This window comes from Chaetodon trifascialis, chromosome 2 (genome assembly GCF_039877785.1).
Source record: "Chaetodon trifascialis isolate fChaTrf1 chromosome 2, fChaTrf1.hap1, whole genome shotgun sequence".
NCBI classification, from domain to species: Eukaryota; Metazoa; Chordata; class Actinopteri; order Chaetodontiformes; family Chaetodontidae; genus Chaetodon; species Chaetodon trifascialis.
Genome location: NC_092057.1, coordinates 7,433,518 through 7,449,928, shown reverse-complemented (window position 1 = coordinate 7,449,928; position 16,411 = coordinate 7,433,518). Strand labels below are relative to the sequence as shown.

General features: G+C 43.4%; 1 protein-coding gene across 1 annotated transcript in view; it reads left to right on the top strand.

Moving 5' to 3' along the window:
• The first annotated feature begins 410 nt into the window (after positions 1-410).
• Positions 411-16,411, top strand: part of tet2 (tet methylcytosine dioxygenase 2) — a 28,909-nt gene continuing 12,908 nt past the window's right edge. The window contains exon 1 of the mRNA XM_070973953.1: positions 411-857. The gene's annotated coding sequence lies outside the window, so the exon portion shown is untranslated. The remainder of the gene's footprint in view (positions 858-16,411) is intronic.

Sequence of the window (16,411 nt, the reverse complement as noted above, 5' to 3'; positions counted from 1 at the left end):
GCCCACGTGGCCAGTGTCAACAGGAGGTGGGTCTTGGCAGACACATGAGGCAAAGTATGCTGCCTGTGTGCAGGCTGGAGACTTGTCTTACACTCCTAAAATGAGCCGAGCCGTGCCAAAATAAGACACCCCCTTTGGAGGAGAGCGCTCAAGTGGTCGCACTGCAGCCTGGCCACCTCTGATTGTTGCTGTAATGTTCTCAAAAATGACAGAGAGAGAAAGAAAGAAAATGAAACAAGGAAGTGGAGATAGTGAAAAGGGAGGGAAAAACCCTGAGTCACTCTGCTTCCTGTCTGAGAAAGGGAAGGGGGTGGAGGCATCTTGTGCTCCGCCACAGTCAGACAGTTGAGACCAGTGCAATATTCAACATAAAGTGCAGCGGGGGTGGAGTCCTGTCCGCTCTCTGAATCCACTCCAGTGCTTCAGGGCAGCCATCATATAGTGTTCACTATTGTGTGCGGCTGAGGGAAGAAGAAAAAAGAGGAGGGAGCAGAGGAGGGAAAGAAAACCTGTCTCTTTGTGTGGGGAGCTCTCAGCAGGAAAGTGATTTTGTGATTATTTGAGTTTGCCAGCAAAGCGAGGCTCTTCCCCCCCGAGCTGCAGCGGCGGCTCGTCCTCGTCGCCTTTTGCCACAGTCACATATGAGCGTGCTTCTCCGGCCGGCGAACAGCGACACCCGGGCTTCTCCTGATGATGAGAGCTGACGTCAGACTGGTTTCCATGAATATTGATGTGGAGGATAGTCTGTTTCATAGAAGAACAGAAGGAGGCAAGATGGCTGCCCTTTAGGATTTGTTAAAGAGGAGATCCAGACGGTTTGTTGGAATTTCTACAAAGTGGAGGGACGTACAAAGGAGGTGAGGATTTGCTTAGCGTGGTAATGCTCTGCTCACCCTTTTCCCCTTTAACCTTGGCTGTATTTTTGGTGTTTTATGAGGCAGGTGAGGAATTGCAAATGTCCCCCACCGTAAAAGCAAGAGCCAACATAATAAGGAGGGGATATTAGATAAAGCTACTCCAACATGGCTGACGATTTTCTTTCTTTATTTTGCCGGCTGACACTGAAAGACACCGTCTGTGTTTTCCTCTGTGTTCTGGGCTCACTTAACATTCTTGCTGCTTTTGAATGCATCATAGAAAATGGTGTACTTAGACTGCTTGTTCAGGAGTTTTTCTTTTAAGCTTAATTTAAATGCCTGCATGAAGCTCCCTCTCCTTCTTTAACGTTTCAGCCTTACTTTCAGCCACACATTAATAAAGGAGGGTTTGAGTGAGTAATGTGTGTGCTTTTGTATTTAAGAGGGGATTTTTTCAACATTTAAGTGTAATTATTAACTATCAGACAATCATGACATTTTTACTGAATGTATTCAGATGTAGGCAGTGTTAGCCTCATTAGCTTCTTATTTTCATATCCATGGCTGTGTGTGTGTTTGTTGGTGCTGTTCAGTGTGGACACTGTGTGTAGGAGAGTAAAAAGTCCAAAGCTGGATGTGTCCAGCAGTAAGTGCAAAGTGTCTGCACAGCAGTAGAGCTGGAACAGCTTCTGGCTTTGTGTATCTCTGTTAATCAGCTTTCATTGCTTTCACCACTGAATGACAAGCAGACACAAAGGCAGATCCCAAGCAGAGGCCAAAGAGAAGAGAAGTGTGGTGAAGGGAGACAAGGTCAGAAAGCTCTGAAGGAAATGAAACTCAATCCTACTGCACCATTAACTGAAGGAACAAGAATCGTAATTCTGGAGCAGGTTTTTCCTCTTTCTTTATCTGAGGTTAAATGAGAACAAACATCTCAGTTCTCAAAGAAGTTCTCTGAACTTCTTCCTCGCAGAACAAGCAGTTAAAGGTCACAACAGTCAGCCTGCTGAGGAAACCGAGATATTGACAGATAGATTATTGGCAGTACAAAAAGGAATGTGATCTGTAATCAGTGCCAAAGGAATTGGTGTAGAATGACAGCATGGTGACCGGAGAGTTGCACAAGTAGAGAAATAAACTACAAAAATGGAGTGACAACAGCGAGGTGAGCCGATTTGGGGAATTTGTGTTAGTATGTTTTGTTTTTTTTAGGAATACACTCGTTAAATACATGATAACGACATGTAAACTCAAATTTGTTATACGGCACCATGCCTTACTTCAGTTAGCAAAGAGCTAATTGGTTGTTAGCTTTTTTCCTACTCTTAGATTAACATCTGTATGGCCCATTAGAATATAACTGACCTCCTCAGGTTTGTGTATTGGGCTTGTGTAATCTACTGACCACAGCTGTAATGTAACCACATGGCCTCAGGTGATATGCTAACGCCTACAAGGTGGAGAATAATGACAACCTTTAACTGGGCATTGGGACATAACAGTCTGGGCTGTTCGCAGGAATTCAGATGAGCTTTAGTGCAAAGTTTGTGAATTTAAAGCTTCCTGTGAAGACTGCTGCAGTGAAAACGGTGACATTTACAGACCGAAAAGGTGTGAAAAGAAGGGGCTACAGAGACGGTGAGGAGGCAGCGAAGTCAAAATAAAGTCAGATGTCTTTCAAGTGACTAGAAGACAGTCACCAAGCTTTCATATGAACAGCTGATGACAGAGAAAGAAGACGATTCTCTAACAACCAAAGGCTCCACTTCTCCTTGTAAGCTGTCCGGTAACTCTCAGTCCAACAAAGGTAGTGGACTCCTGACGCAATGGCACGGCTGTGTTGTGATATGGCAGGTATGGTCATTGACTGTGTGGTGTCAACACGCGCTTACTACGGAGGGTGTTCTCCATAGTATTCTCAAAGTATGTTGTGACTGCATGAGATCAGGTGATCCACGCTTTTGTGTGTGTGTCTGTGGGAGAGGGGGGCATCCCGTTGCTCCATTCATGATGTTAAGATGCAGCGTTTCGTATGGAAAACCAGTTTAGATCACAGCAGATGGATTCTTTGGTTGAACATTTGCGATAAAATGAGATCAAACTAGCCAACAATGAGGCAGTTCTATATCTTGTGTATTGAGTGATCTACGATTGATTTATTTTTAACTATTAAGCACATTAAACATTGCATTGAATTCTACATCTGTGGCATAGTTTTGGATGGGTTGCATCGGTTCATTGCTTGCTCATGAAAGCACGTTATTAACAGCTGTCACAGCGGGGTTGTAAAATGTGTGTTCCCCTTTGTGTTCAGTTGCAGGATTTACAAATGCATAACAGTGCCACTTTATAAAATTAAGAAAAAAGCACACAGTCATACTGGAGGTGTTTTCATGTGCCTCTGCATGGCTGCTGTTACATCAGCAGCTGAAAAGGCAACAGAGCCTTAATGGGCCTACAGGGGGCTGAGTGGGGGAAGGGCCAGATAGATCAATCACATGCATATAGCTTCTCTCATCCATCCACACCTACAGATAAAGCCGTGTGGTTGGATAGCTCCTTCGTCATGGCCGTAAGTCCCCTTTATGTCACTCCCAGGGCAAAGACAATATCACCTTTGGGAAGAATGTCCAGTTGCCATAGCGTCCCACAACAATGCTGTCCACTTACAATACCCAAGCCCTCACCCCTGACCCCACTCTGTCCAGCCCACGCATCATATTTCCACACAAGGGCTGCTGCACAAATGACACAGAGGAACAGGCCCAGTGGCAGGTTAGACATTTTAGACTGCACTACCTGCAGGCTGGCTGGCTGGCTGGTCATAGCTCCACTGCTTCTCTGAGACAAAATGGCGAAATACTGAGTGTTGTATTGATTTCTGCAATATTGATTTCCCTCTTGTCTGCTATTGGGGGTTGTTTTTCTATGGAGAGCAAGAAAGAAGCAGTAAACCACAACTGGGCGTCTCTGCAATGGAATCTCAGTGCAACAAAGCAGTGGCTCATTTGCACACATTTTTAGACATTTCGGTGCAGAATTTGCCAACAGCAGTCAGATTTTATCAGCTGATGAAAGACTACAAGCTGGATTTGCTGCATACAGTTGAATGAGATTTAGCCTCAGACATCCCTGTGGAGTTTTGATAGAAAAGGTTTAACTGCATGCTATATGCCATTTTATTTGGCATTATATTTATATGAATTTTACCATCTACTGGACAGTGATCCAAGCTGTTTGTACTGACCAATTCTGAAGTTGCTGACTTAATGTGAAGCGTTGTGGGTTCGAGAGTTATGGGCTTATCATTTAATAAATTAAAGGAATGTCTATTAACTGAAGCCAAATCACAAAAAACGATGTCAGTTATCAATAACTGCCAAACCACATCCAGCCCAAACCCCAACAAGAATCTCTGCTCTGTCCCATGAAAGCCAGACACTGTTAAAGAGACTCTGATGTGATTATGGCCTGCCAGCGGTTTATTGGTCAACACTGGAATTATGTAATATTAAAAATGTTTTTATGAGCCAGACACACAAAAAAGATATTAGTAATTGCTGCATCAGATACTGTGAATCCCAAATATGACTCGTGGCCTTCTTTCTGCACGAGGCCGCGCGTCGTTACCCGGGCTGAGGCGTAATTATGGAGTGCGAGTGATAAGGCTCTGTTTGAGTGGCACACGGCCGGAGGGAGTGTTGCTGGCCCTGTGAGCATGTATCGATGTCAGGGTTTACCTCAGGGGTGAGGCAGCGAGGGCAGCGACTCCAAAGCTTCCTCCACGTGAGCACATGCACATGGCCGCTCTGTTTACAAACACTATCCTGGCATTCTGCAGAGAGAGAGGCAAGTGAGATGTTACGTAACCACCCCAAAGCGAATAGCATCCCTTCCCGCCGCTCACCGGGCCGCCTCTCCTACGCTTGGACAATCTTCTTGAATGCTGTTTTTCGGCCGTTCCGCTGCTCGAAGTTAAGAATATCGAATAAAAAAGAAACTAAGAGCCACAGCCACAACAGAGTCTGTGCTCAAGAAGGTGGCGAGACTGAGAGCTCGCCTTTTCTTATGATGATGCCACTCTGATAGCGCATAGCGCCTGCAGGTGAAGGCCTTCTTGTGCGAGGGCAGGAGGCTAAACTGGCTTTTTCTGTCAAGTCAGATGATTTTGTGAACTCCCTTTCCCAACCCAGCTTTGGGGCCTGAAAATAAAACTGCAAGATTTCACAAAAAAAAAAAAAACGTGCACTGACACCAATTAAGGCAAATGTCAGTCTACAATGGTGCAAAAACAAGAAGTAGCTAAGGTGCACACAGGCTGTCAATATGCCTTAGAAATCCTGAAAAGCGACCCAACCCCATGCCAGGATCTTACCCTCAGTGAGACTCTCCTGTCAAAATGTGTAGCGGTCAGTCACTTCCAGTTAAATCAAACCTGTGACAATAAGCAAGCTTTGTCTAATCCTGAAAGGTTCAATGGAAAAAGTAGGGCGGCTGTGGCTCAATCAGAACTTTGGTGGTTCCATCCCTGGCCTTGGCAGTCCACATGCCGAAGTATCCTTGGGCAAGATACTTAACCCCAAAAACTGACCCCAATGCTGCGCCACTGGTGTGTGAATTCATATGACTAATTGTAAAAAGTTAGCATTCAGGACCAAAAGAGACTTTTCATTTACATCTCATCAAAACCTTCTCTTCAGTTTGGCTAGTTCGGATCAGTATCTGAAATAGGAATTCCTATGGCTAAAGCGCCTGCCTCATGATATGCAAAGCCCTGTCATGATAGGGCAAATTCAATGGAGCCCACGGTGATCTAAAGAACTGCCTCTGATGGCTCTTTGCCCTCTTCTAAAATGGCTGTCAGATATGGACAGTCTTGCTGCTAGGAGCTGTCATTGAAAAGGTTAGGCCCCATGGCCCCCTGTTGTCTACACAAGGAACACAAAGACAGACAGCTGGTCCTGAATGTCATTTAGAAGCGTAACCCTACCAAAGGCTTTGAATGACATCACTGGCTACTTCTGAGGGCTTCGAATGGCTCAGGCTCGATATTAGGTTTCCTAAGTGGAATGTACGAGTGCAGCAGCTGGTGTCTTTCCGAAATGGTCTGCTCATTGACAGCTAGACCAGTTTGCGTCCATACGTGTATTTACATTGGGCAAAGTTTCTGATTTTAGCTCTGGGTCTGACTCCTGGATGGAGTCAGCATTAAAGCACCATTTCACCAGCTTTTCTACCAAAGTAACAATCTTACAGATGTGGTAGGTCCAAACACAATTTCTGTGCTGTAAAATACAAACCTAAATGACAAACTACGGCCAATGATTCCTGAAGCGCTGCCATATTTCAGTGACACCTTCTGTGTTTAAGAACTCATGTTTAAAATCCTGACTTTCTGATGAATTGCTGAGGTGTGGGCGATATGGTGATGGGTTTATAAATCCTTACTCTGAAGCCATGAATCAAAATATCCCTCTCAGAAGCATTTGTGATTTCCATTCAGTGAGAGAGTCACGTGCCTCCCACTCAGTGGAGGGAAAGAGGGAGCTTAGCAACAGTGGCTTAGGTCAGGCTGCTTAGAAACCAACCAGGGAAGGAATATTACTACAGTCCCTTTCCAGATGACAAAAGAGCACATATTAAATATTTCTTATTCAAAGATATTCTGGGCAGTAAAACAGTGTATTTTTAGCTTCACACTTCATGAATAGAAGAAGAAAGAAACTTTTTGTTGAAGATAAACCATTATCTGTGGCTCGGTCTTCCATGAAACTGAGATCTGCCCTGGTGTTTAGCCCATTTAGAATTCCTCCACTGCCATGTTGTGTGCCATGTTTTAATTTCCCTTCTATCATAATGTTTCCCCTCGCTCTGTTTACTGTTCACCTCCGCTTCCTGTTTAATTGGAAGCTGGTTTGGATTTGGATCATGCAAACAGAAAGGAAATATTTGCTAAATAAATGTGCCTGTGAGCTAATCACATGCCAAGACTTGCAGTCTGGAGGGTGAACTGCAGTAACATGGGAATAAGCGTTTGTTCATCACTTGGCGTCGTGTACAGGTTCTCCTTCTCATGCCAGATTGTAGTGGATGGAAAAATGAATGAGGAGGAAAGGGTCAACATAAAGTCTCCCTCTTCTTACTATTTCAGCTGAAGGTTGCTACAGTGGCTTTCTTTTTGCAGGTGAGCACGTTTCTAAATGCAATTTCAAAGGTGCTGATTCGCACAAGTGCAAATGCAGGCTTCTGAATATGCGGCACTATTGATTTACTGGCAGGATCAATGGGTAAAGCACATGTGCACACCACGGCAAAGCAGCCTATTCTGCAGTCTGCCATGCTGGGTAATGTTTAGACCAGATGGGCTTTGGAGCGCTCATAAGATGGTCGCCATGGCTACCATGCACTCTGAAAGAAATTAACTTTGCTCTGCGCACAGTTCATCAAGTTAGTCAGATATATTGACTGATGCATAGACAAAGGGTTTGGAGGGGGGAAGAGACGAGGCAGCGTGAGGGGTTGGGGGCAGGTTACAGGGTTTGTGTGCTCAGAAGACCATTTCTTAATTAGAGTCTCCATGTGATGCTGCTTGAAGGCACAGGAAAAGGTTTAGACTGTCTGTGTAAGCTTTGCACAGGGTACTTCCCGGCCAGGATGGGCTGCTTTTCACGTTGTGTCATTTAAACAGAAAAAATCCAAGACTAACAGGTTTATGAAGTCACACCTGAGCTATGGTTCAACGGTTGCCTAATAACAGCCTACACTGACATGCGTGTAAAGGGCTCAGAGCAAAGGCAGTTTCACTGCTATGGTTTTTGTATTTGAGTGGCTGATAGTTAATAGATTTGATCTATGGCACTGTGTTATCAGCAGCTGTTTGGGCGGTTTCAGTATTACTATTCTTATGTTATAATTGAAAAATAGTATAAAGAAATATACGGTCTAATCTTTCAATGAGCAGATTTCAACGACACAAAACACTAAAGTGCTGAGCAGATAAGACTGATTCAACTACTGTAGTAAAAATGCACCAGTTGCAGATGCCAGCATGATGTTTTGCGTGTGAGTGTTTGCATTTTCCCAGAATACCTGCTAAACAAGTTCGATCAGAGCCACACAGAGGCGGGGTTTGCCCCGACAACACAAGTTGTCGAGTTACTCACATAAGAACTTAGATGTTGTCACCTCTCACATTTACTTCATGCTGAAACCTCCTTCATATTCACTGACTCACCGAGTATTCAACACCACAAATCTTAAAGCGCCAAAACATGTGATAACCTGATGGATTTGTCCATTAGTTTAAGGGCTTTAAACCCACAACAGGAACTGTGTCAAGAAAAAACTGTCAACAGTGTAGCCTGTGCAGCCTCGCCCCTGAGGAACACACTCGACCCAACCCGTTGTGACAAACAACAAATCACCGACCGCTGTATTCCTCAGGAGAGAACCCTGTGGGGTTTTTTTACGAGTGAATATATTTCATGTGTCTTGTCCACTGCTTCCTGAGCTCCACAGAGACAAAGCCCCCTGAACCCTGTTCAGCACTATCGAACAATCCTGGATTAGTGTTGACATTCTTCTTAATTATGGCTATGAGCACTTGGATGTGGCTTATTATTATGGTTCCAGTTAATCGTTTCTGTCTTTTTCCTGTCCCAGTTTATCTTTTCACCTTGAGGGAGGTCTACCAGTTAACCAAAATAAGAACTGCACTTCGTATTATTGTCCTGAGACACAAAACATTAATCCAGTTTTGTCTTTGTCTGCATTTGATGATTTCAGCTTCACTCTCCAGATGGGTAACTTTAGGTTGCTTTCAGCTAGTCATGAAAGTATTAATCCATATATCATCTTTACAGGAAGCAGTGCACACCCAACAGTGAATCCTTGGGCCTCCATTACTAAGATGTCCATATATCAGCAATCACCAATTAATCTACTAATTGCTCATTAAAAGTAAGAATTTTGTAGATTTAGCTATACTTAGCAAAAAAGGTGATTTTACAAATGGATTATTATTCTCATTGAGATTGTGTGTACGCTCACATAATGAAAATTATCCTTGAAAATTGAAGCTTTAGATTTCCCCCACAGCCTGTTGTACACTAGATAACATTAGAAATGATTATAATAATGTCATGAGCCACTGAATATTTAATCCATATTCCCAGAACTTCACTCAAACTGATACAACTGAGGCTTTCATCCATTTTTTCATTCTCTGCTGTAGCTATTAATAGCAAAAAAAAAATGTATTCAGTAAAATAATACAGAGCCGTTCAAGTCAATGTTCTCAAATACTACAATTAGTCAACAGATGTCAAGATCTAACTAAAATGAAAGTAATGAAAGGATTTTTTTCAACCGTTCATCCGATCAGCTTCACATGTGGCAGGTGTATTGATGAAGACCCTACAAAACGCAGTGTTGAGTGTGAAGCAGTTTGGATGAGCAGTTCTCAAGTAAGCTGAGAAACATCACTCTGCATAGTCGGAGAGGCCCCACAATTCTAGACGCAACACTTCCAGACAAACAGTTTTCCAAGTTTAAACAACACTGGTCAACTAGAGCGGGAGTTAGGTTAGGGTTAACCCTGACCCTCAGCAGTGGTTATACCTAACAAGGCATCCACTAATTTGAGCTTTAATGTTAACTAACTATATACAGTGATTAACTTTATGTTAAGCTAACATTAGCTAGCTACCTTCAGTGAATAACGTCAGCCTCTCCTTTGTAACCGCCCGGGAAGCTGCGATAACTTGGCTTAGCTGGCTAGCTTCACCATGAATTCATGAATTTTATGAAGAGAAAAACTTCTCAGAATTAGATCTCAATGGCGGGGCTCCTCTTTTATATGACGCAAACGCTGCTAACGTGAGTCTACAATTAAATTTTTATTTAGTTTTGACATTTGTAAGACAATACAGTCAATTAAGTGCCACTTAACAAAGACGCAGAATAATGGTTATTAATTATTTAGATGCAATGCTCATGTTGTGGGACAAACTGTCTAAAACTGGAGGCGTACTATAATGTTACTGACTATTAATGAATTTAAAAAAGGAAAAACTGGTGGCACATGCTTACAAACTGCAGGTCTGGAACTGTTACGTCTCAACCTGCGGGGGCTCTGCAGCACGGTGATATTGGGAAATATACCGGAGGCCAAGCAATCAGCCCAAACAGGCACACTTTGAACGGGCAGTGCACTAGTACATTAAAAGAAGGAAATGAAACAAAAAGCTGTAGGAGCATATGGACTGTGTTGAGAATCTCCACAAGGCAGGCACATCTGTCTTGCATTAGACATAAAGAACAATGTAGATTGTACAGACCCTTCTTCTTATGGAGGGGGTGGAGGCTCTCTAGGGAAGAAATTACAAACAGAAGTGTACACCCTCTGTGTTTCTGCCGTCATCTATTAATCTTGTTTTCAGTTTCAAAGGAGATCAAGATACGAAATAGCATTTGCATTCATACATCACTGAAAATCCCCCAACACACTGGAAAAAAGACAGGAAAATGAGACAGCGAACTTATCTAGAATGGAAACATAACGGATATATTGCATCCCAATGATCTGTTAAGGACATTTTCACATCATATGTAATTGAAAGAATGAGAAATGTTCAATTTATCAGCAAGCAAGCAGAGCTGCATTGTTTTGGCCAACTGTAAAGGTGGAGGGAAAGGATGGAAGAGGGAAGAAAAACAGATCTGTTGCTGTAGGGTGTCATGTGACGCAGCCATCATTAAGTCACAACGTGTTGATTAGGCCACAGCGAGCATCAACAGGAAGCTACACTGCTGTACCTGACAGAAAAACTAGATCTGAGGTTGAGCAGTGCTAAGATTCCCCTCCTCATGCAGCAACCTTTGCTGATATTAATAGAACCAAAATGAGCAACTAACTCGAAGCCTGAAGCTGCTGTATTCCTGCTAATAATGTTCACATGCATCCGCCTCCCCTCAGTGGCCAATACAACAGATCGCCACATCTTAATCTGAAACAGAAGCTGTATATGCCCCAAACCTGAGACAGATGGAAACATAAAAGCAAAAGCTTTATGTCAAAGTTCACACAACCGTGATCTAAAACAGTGCTACACCTTATCATTTCAGATTATCTGGCGGCATCTAAGCCTATTTACTTTGTTTCTGAGAGTTAGCAGCAAACATGAAACTTCAGCTGGTTAGCTTAGCTTAGCACAAAGACTGGAAACGGGTGGAAACAGCTAGCCTGGCTCTGGCTCTTCCCAAAAGTAACAAAGGGAGGGAAGCCAAGCAACAGCACACTATAAAGACAAAGAAATAGAATTCTAGAGGGGAAGAAAGCTTTGCTAGGAATCCAATTGAGACCTTAAAAAGCACAGTGACACAATATATAATCAGCACAAAAAACAAAGTGTAAAAGTGATGTTTTACAGGGTTTATGAGCCTAAATATTTCCTGGTGGGGACCAGTCACTTCCTGGAGTAGCAGGAGTAGGAGGCATGACAGAATGATTCCCAAAATGCTGATCTATGCATTTAAGGGAAAAGAAAAAGGTGTTTTGATCTGATCTTAGAAATGAGGAACTGGCGAGATGGCACCTTTCTCTGACCAGCGTGTGTGGTCGATGTTCATCTCATTTCTCACACTCGTGTTTAATTTGTTTAGATATCTGCTCTCCGGATGCATGCTGGAGCGCTACCACAGCGCAGATCCCACATGTTGCTGAGGCTGCTCATGTGACAGAGCAGCAACAAGATCTAAGCACTGCAAAGAAAATGCTACAGCCATCAGGCTAGCATGTAAATTTAGAGGATTATAAAAATGAGTGCAGACACAGAGGCCTTTTGTTTCGGAGCCCGGGTGGAGGGTGTCATATGTTCAGACTGACAGAAAGAAAGAGAGGGCGAGGGCACGAGCAACCATGTGAGGTGCATTGTACGAGCTGCATGAGCGTGCCATGTGACATACGTACGCAGGCTTAAATCACAAGTGTGCGGTGCCTGACAGAGACTCAGTGAGGTCCAGAACATAAATGAACATCTGTCTTACGGAACCTGACGAGCATTTGACTGTCAGCAGCAACACATGCTACCAGCACTTTGCTTCACATTGTGCTTTATGACTTGGTGTGCATAGACCTTTCAGACTTTCCAGTTCACCTCTTCAACTGCTCCCCAAAACTCCCTCCAGAGGAGTCAACTCACCCAGTTCATATGTTAGCCATATGTCATGAACTATCATAACTCAAAACGTCTACACGGACGTCAAAAGGAATAATCAAACGCTGCGTTAGATCAAGCGCCCATAAAGAGTCGTCTTGCTGTCAGGGACAGAGCTGTTTCAGGCTGTTAACACATCAAAAACCCATTACACTTCAGCCAAAGGTGTAGCATGTATGATTAGCTGCAATGATCATAATATTACAAAGCAAGTCAGTCAAGGTCTTTAGGAGATGGACTGTTTTTGTTGCTTGCAGCCAGTTGGAATGCAGAGTTGTGAAAATGTTAGAGGTCTTGAGGTTTGCAGAGCAGCGAGTCAGGCTCTATATTTACAGGAGGGATCTAAAACACTGCAGAATGCAAGTCATCTGACCTAATTACACTGGTAGTGGTTGCTAAGGATGAGGTTTCACGTGCGGTCCTGCTGCACGCAGTCTGAACTGTCTAACTCCAGTCTGTCAGCACACACAAGACCTTTCCAGTATTTTTACACTCTGACAGTGAAAATCCATTTCAGAAAGGATCAATGTTGTAAACAAAGTATTAGTTTCACCTCTCCTCCATGTCATTGGTAGTCTTTATGTTCAGTTGAGGTAAAAGTTTGGGAAGTTATTGGATGTCATGGTGGCTCCAATGAGGCTCATAAGTTTCAACTCTGCTGCTTTAGTGATGAAACAGAACACAAAATTAGGGTCTCTGGTCAATGTCTCCGTATGACTAACATACACTGTGATCAGAAACTGGAGACATTTCAGAAACAAGATGTGTTTTGATACTTTGATATGTAATGACATCAAAGTCTGAGTCATATGAAACAAATATCAAGGCTGGATTTTGCTTTATATCATCAATACACTATCATTACTGTCAGCTGTTTTTTAAAATCATAGTAATCGTAATACTTATGGTCAGTAAAAGAGGCAGCAGTGCTGTGGGCACAGCGGCTAAATGACTAGCAAAGTTGCTAAGAGTAGCAAGTGACAGTTTTTATATTTAGTCGGGTGACTTTACGATGAATATTAGTTGCGAACAGACTTGGTTATGACTCATAAGGTGTATGGGTTTCACTTTCACTAAGTGCTCTGAAAATTTATAGTCTCTGGACGGGACGCACGCTCCATGTTCTTATCTTTCAACAGGAAAATGCGAATGAGCCTATTTCGGCAAAGAAAAGGAAATGTACACTTGAGATCACGGCTTATTCTTGGGACAATTCTGCAAAACAGCGGTGTGGCTTGACAAGCGTGCGTTTGATTTACAGTGCTGCTCCACATCTCCCCCCTCCCTCTCTCCAGCAGCAGCACTCTTTAGCCTGGCTGCCTTGGCCTCAACCTGAAAGTGCAGAGACCTGAGTTTCCCAGCAGCTGTCGTTAGTGGTGAATGTCACATACGGCTGCCAAGTCACGCCAAATAGACCCCATCTACTATGGCTGCTCTCATATTTCACTAGCTCTGTCTGGGAATAACAAAAACACAGTGTGAGTCCAGTGCATTAAAGTTTGTTACACTAGCACTGTGAAGACAAAACACCGGGCGACGGCAGGATACAGGACTAAATATCCACATGCTGATTTGTAGCTTAATTTCTCCATTCTAACAGGGACTAAGTGATGATCTTTAAACGACACAATGCAGTGTGCACTCCTGCATTTGCCAAAGTAAAGCTATATTAAAAACAAGAGACTTAATTGTTAAAATAAGACTCTACTGGGGTGTGCATTAACTGCTGCCCTTAAATGACTCTTGTGCAAACTATGTCCACTGTTTTACAATGTTGATCACACTGTCTTAGAGTCCTCCCTTGGCCCCAGGCTTCAAAGCACTAAAGCAACTGACCATCTATAAATGCCTGCAAATTTAGCGACAGAGACTCTAACAATGGGCAATGACTATCTAGATTTCAACAACAGCAGCGCTCAGCAGACAGGGTCATAACTGCGCAGGCCAGATGACAGACTGGACAGGAGGAAGAAGATGACAGCAGATAGAAGCACAGAGGAACCTAAAAGTGTAATTACAGGGCAGAAGAGTGGAGGTGAGGCTGCGGGAGAGGGAGGGAAACCAAACAACAGCACACCATAGAGACAAAGAAATGGACTTCTAGAGGGAAAGACAGCTTTGCTGGGAATCCAGTTGAGGCCAAGCAAGTTAAGTCAAACCATAAACTGACACAAAGTGCTCATTTCCCTGGTGGACATTAGCTACAAGGAAGAAACCCAAAATAGATCAAAGCATTATAACTTCCAGAAGGCATCCACACTAAAGCCACTGCAACGCTCTGCCTCTGGTTTAGTTTAGTGCTCTACTTGTGGAGCAAAAATAGATCTCCCTGTGAATCACATCTAATAAATAATTAAGGGGATATACTCCACACGCCTTAAAGCAAACAGCCAGAACTGGACTTACAACACTGCATAATTGGTGTGTTTGTATGTTTGTACGCGTACAGGCGCGCACACTCAGCTGGGATCTCTGGCTTTGTTCTGGGCTTGCAAAGATTTTTTTTGTTGTCAGTGTGGGTGTATCCAACTGTGACAAGCTGCTTGGCTCCACTCGGCCCTTTGTAAAGCCTGGACTGTCCCGTAGGAACGGAGCTGCACTGAGAGCAGCTTAGCGCCAGTGTTCACCTCTTGACTTGAGTTACTGATTTACGGAGCGCACAGAGGGCCAGACAAAACAAAGGAGCAGTCACATGGGGTCGGGAAGTGGTATTCTCCCGCTTACCTCATTGTTACGTTTTCAGGGATCAGATGCTTTCAATTTGACAGAGTTCAGAAAGGAGGGGGCATTAGTTTAGACATTGTCCCTCAATGAATGAGATCTACTGCAAAAAGTTTTTTTGTTTCCCAGTTGTATCTTTTTACACATCTTTTCTGTGTATGTCAATGATATATAAGGCAAACTCCTTGCAACTGTTGATATTTCTAGTGTATATTTAAACCAAAATCAGAGATCCAAGGGGAAATAATCGTTAAGTAAATTGTAGGCATATGGACACTGCTAATCATGATCATTTATCGTGGTCAATTTGCAACATGATGATCAATATGGAATAATTAGGCTGTAACTCTATGCACCACTCTGTAGAAAATTAGCAGATCTGCCACAAATGAGAACGTCCAAACGTTGTGTCGTATGACTGGAGACGCCTTCTGGATGCAAAGACCGTTTGCCATTCATCAAACCAAGGCGTGCGCGTTCCACATCTCCCACGTGGTTTTCTCCTACTCATTTGTCAAAATAACACATTTCAATTTTAATAACTTTGACATAATCATAAAGAGGCTTGGTGTCACTTCTGATTACGCTGCTGGCAGTGGCGTCCCGCTGTGGCACTTTACATCCGTCTGTGTCTGACAGCAGCAAAAGGGAGATTAGTTCTGCAACTTGTTGCCCGAGCAGCTTGTGCAGCTCTTCATCTCCAGGTTGTAGAACTGCCTGAACATAACCAATGTGCGTGTATCCTTGCATTTAATGGAGTTAGTTTTAAGTTTGGTGTTATTTTACATTTTAACAGCACCGTCGCAGTTCTTGGACAACAGTAAGAAATGATTTGTGTAAGTCATTAAAAAAGGGAGCATTTGGGGGTATTTTTAAAATGAGACCAGCTCCAAATAATTCCATGTAATCATTTTAATTGCTGGTGTAAACTTGTGTTTAATACTGCACATGAAAATCTAGTTGGTTTTGCAGCGTTGTTTTGTCTAAATGAGGAGTTGCTTTTCCCATGTTTTAACCTTTCTCTCCTTCTGGCTTTTGAAAACCTTCCAAATCTTAGTCTCACATGAAGTCACCATCCATTGACCTGAGAGCTGTCTTTGTCTTCGGTGTGCTGCCTCCCTCCTCCACCTGCTAACAGGCAGCTGGCCACTCTGTTGTGACAACGGCCGGAGCTTCCAGACACCCTTGTAACAGCTTGGCTCGTTAGTGGGAGATTTAGCACTCTAACTTTGGGGGTCTCGAGGGCTGCTAATGTCCTGCAGGGGTGACTGACAGAGAAGCAGATGATTACGTCTCCTGGCTCGCTTGCCTGGACAGAGCGTCATCTGGCAGTTTCCTGTGTAGGCTAACTCCATTGGTCAATTGGGCCACAGTTGCAACAGAGTGACAGTTTTTTGCTTCACTCATGGCCCACGTGACCAGTTTGGACATTGTGGTCGAGGAAATAAAGGAAGTTGATAAAACAAACTGCCTCTGAAAGCGCAGAGTATCTTGTTAACATGTTGTTTGAAGGAGATAGCTCCTCTGCCAGAATCATAAGCAGCTGTAACCGGTTCCAGATGTCACAATCCAGCCCCATGATGGAGCACGATTATGCCAAATGAAACATGCCATAGT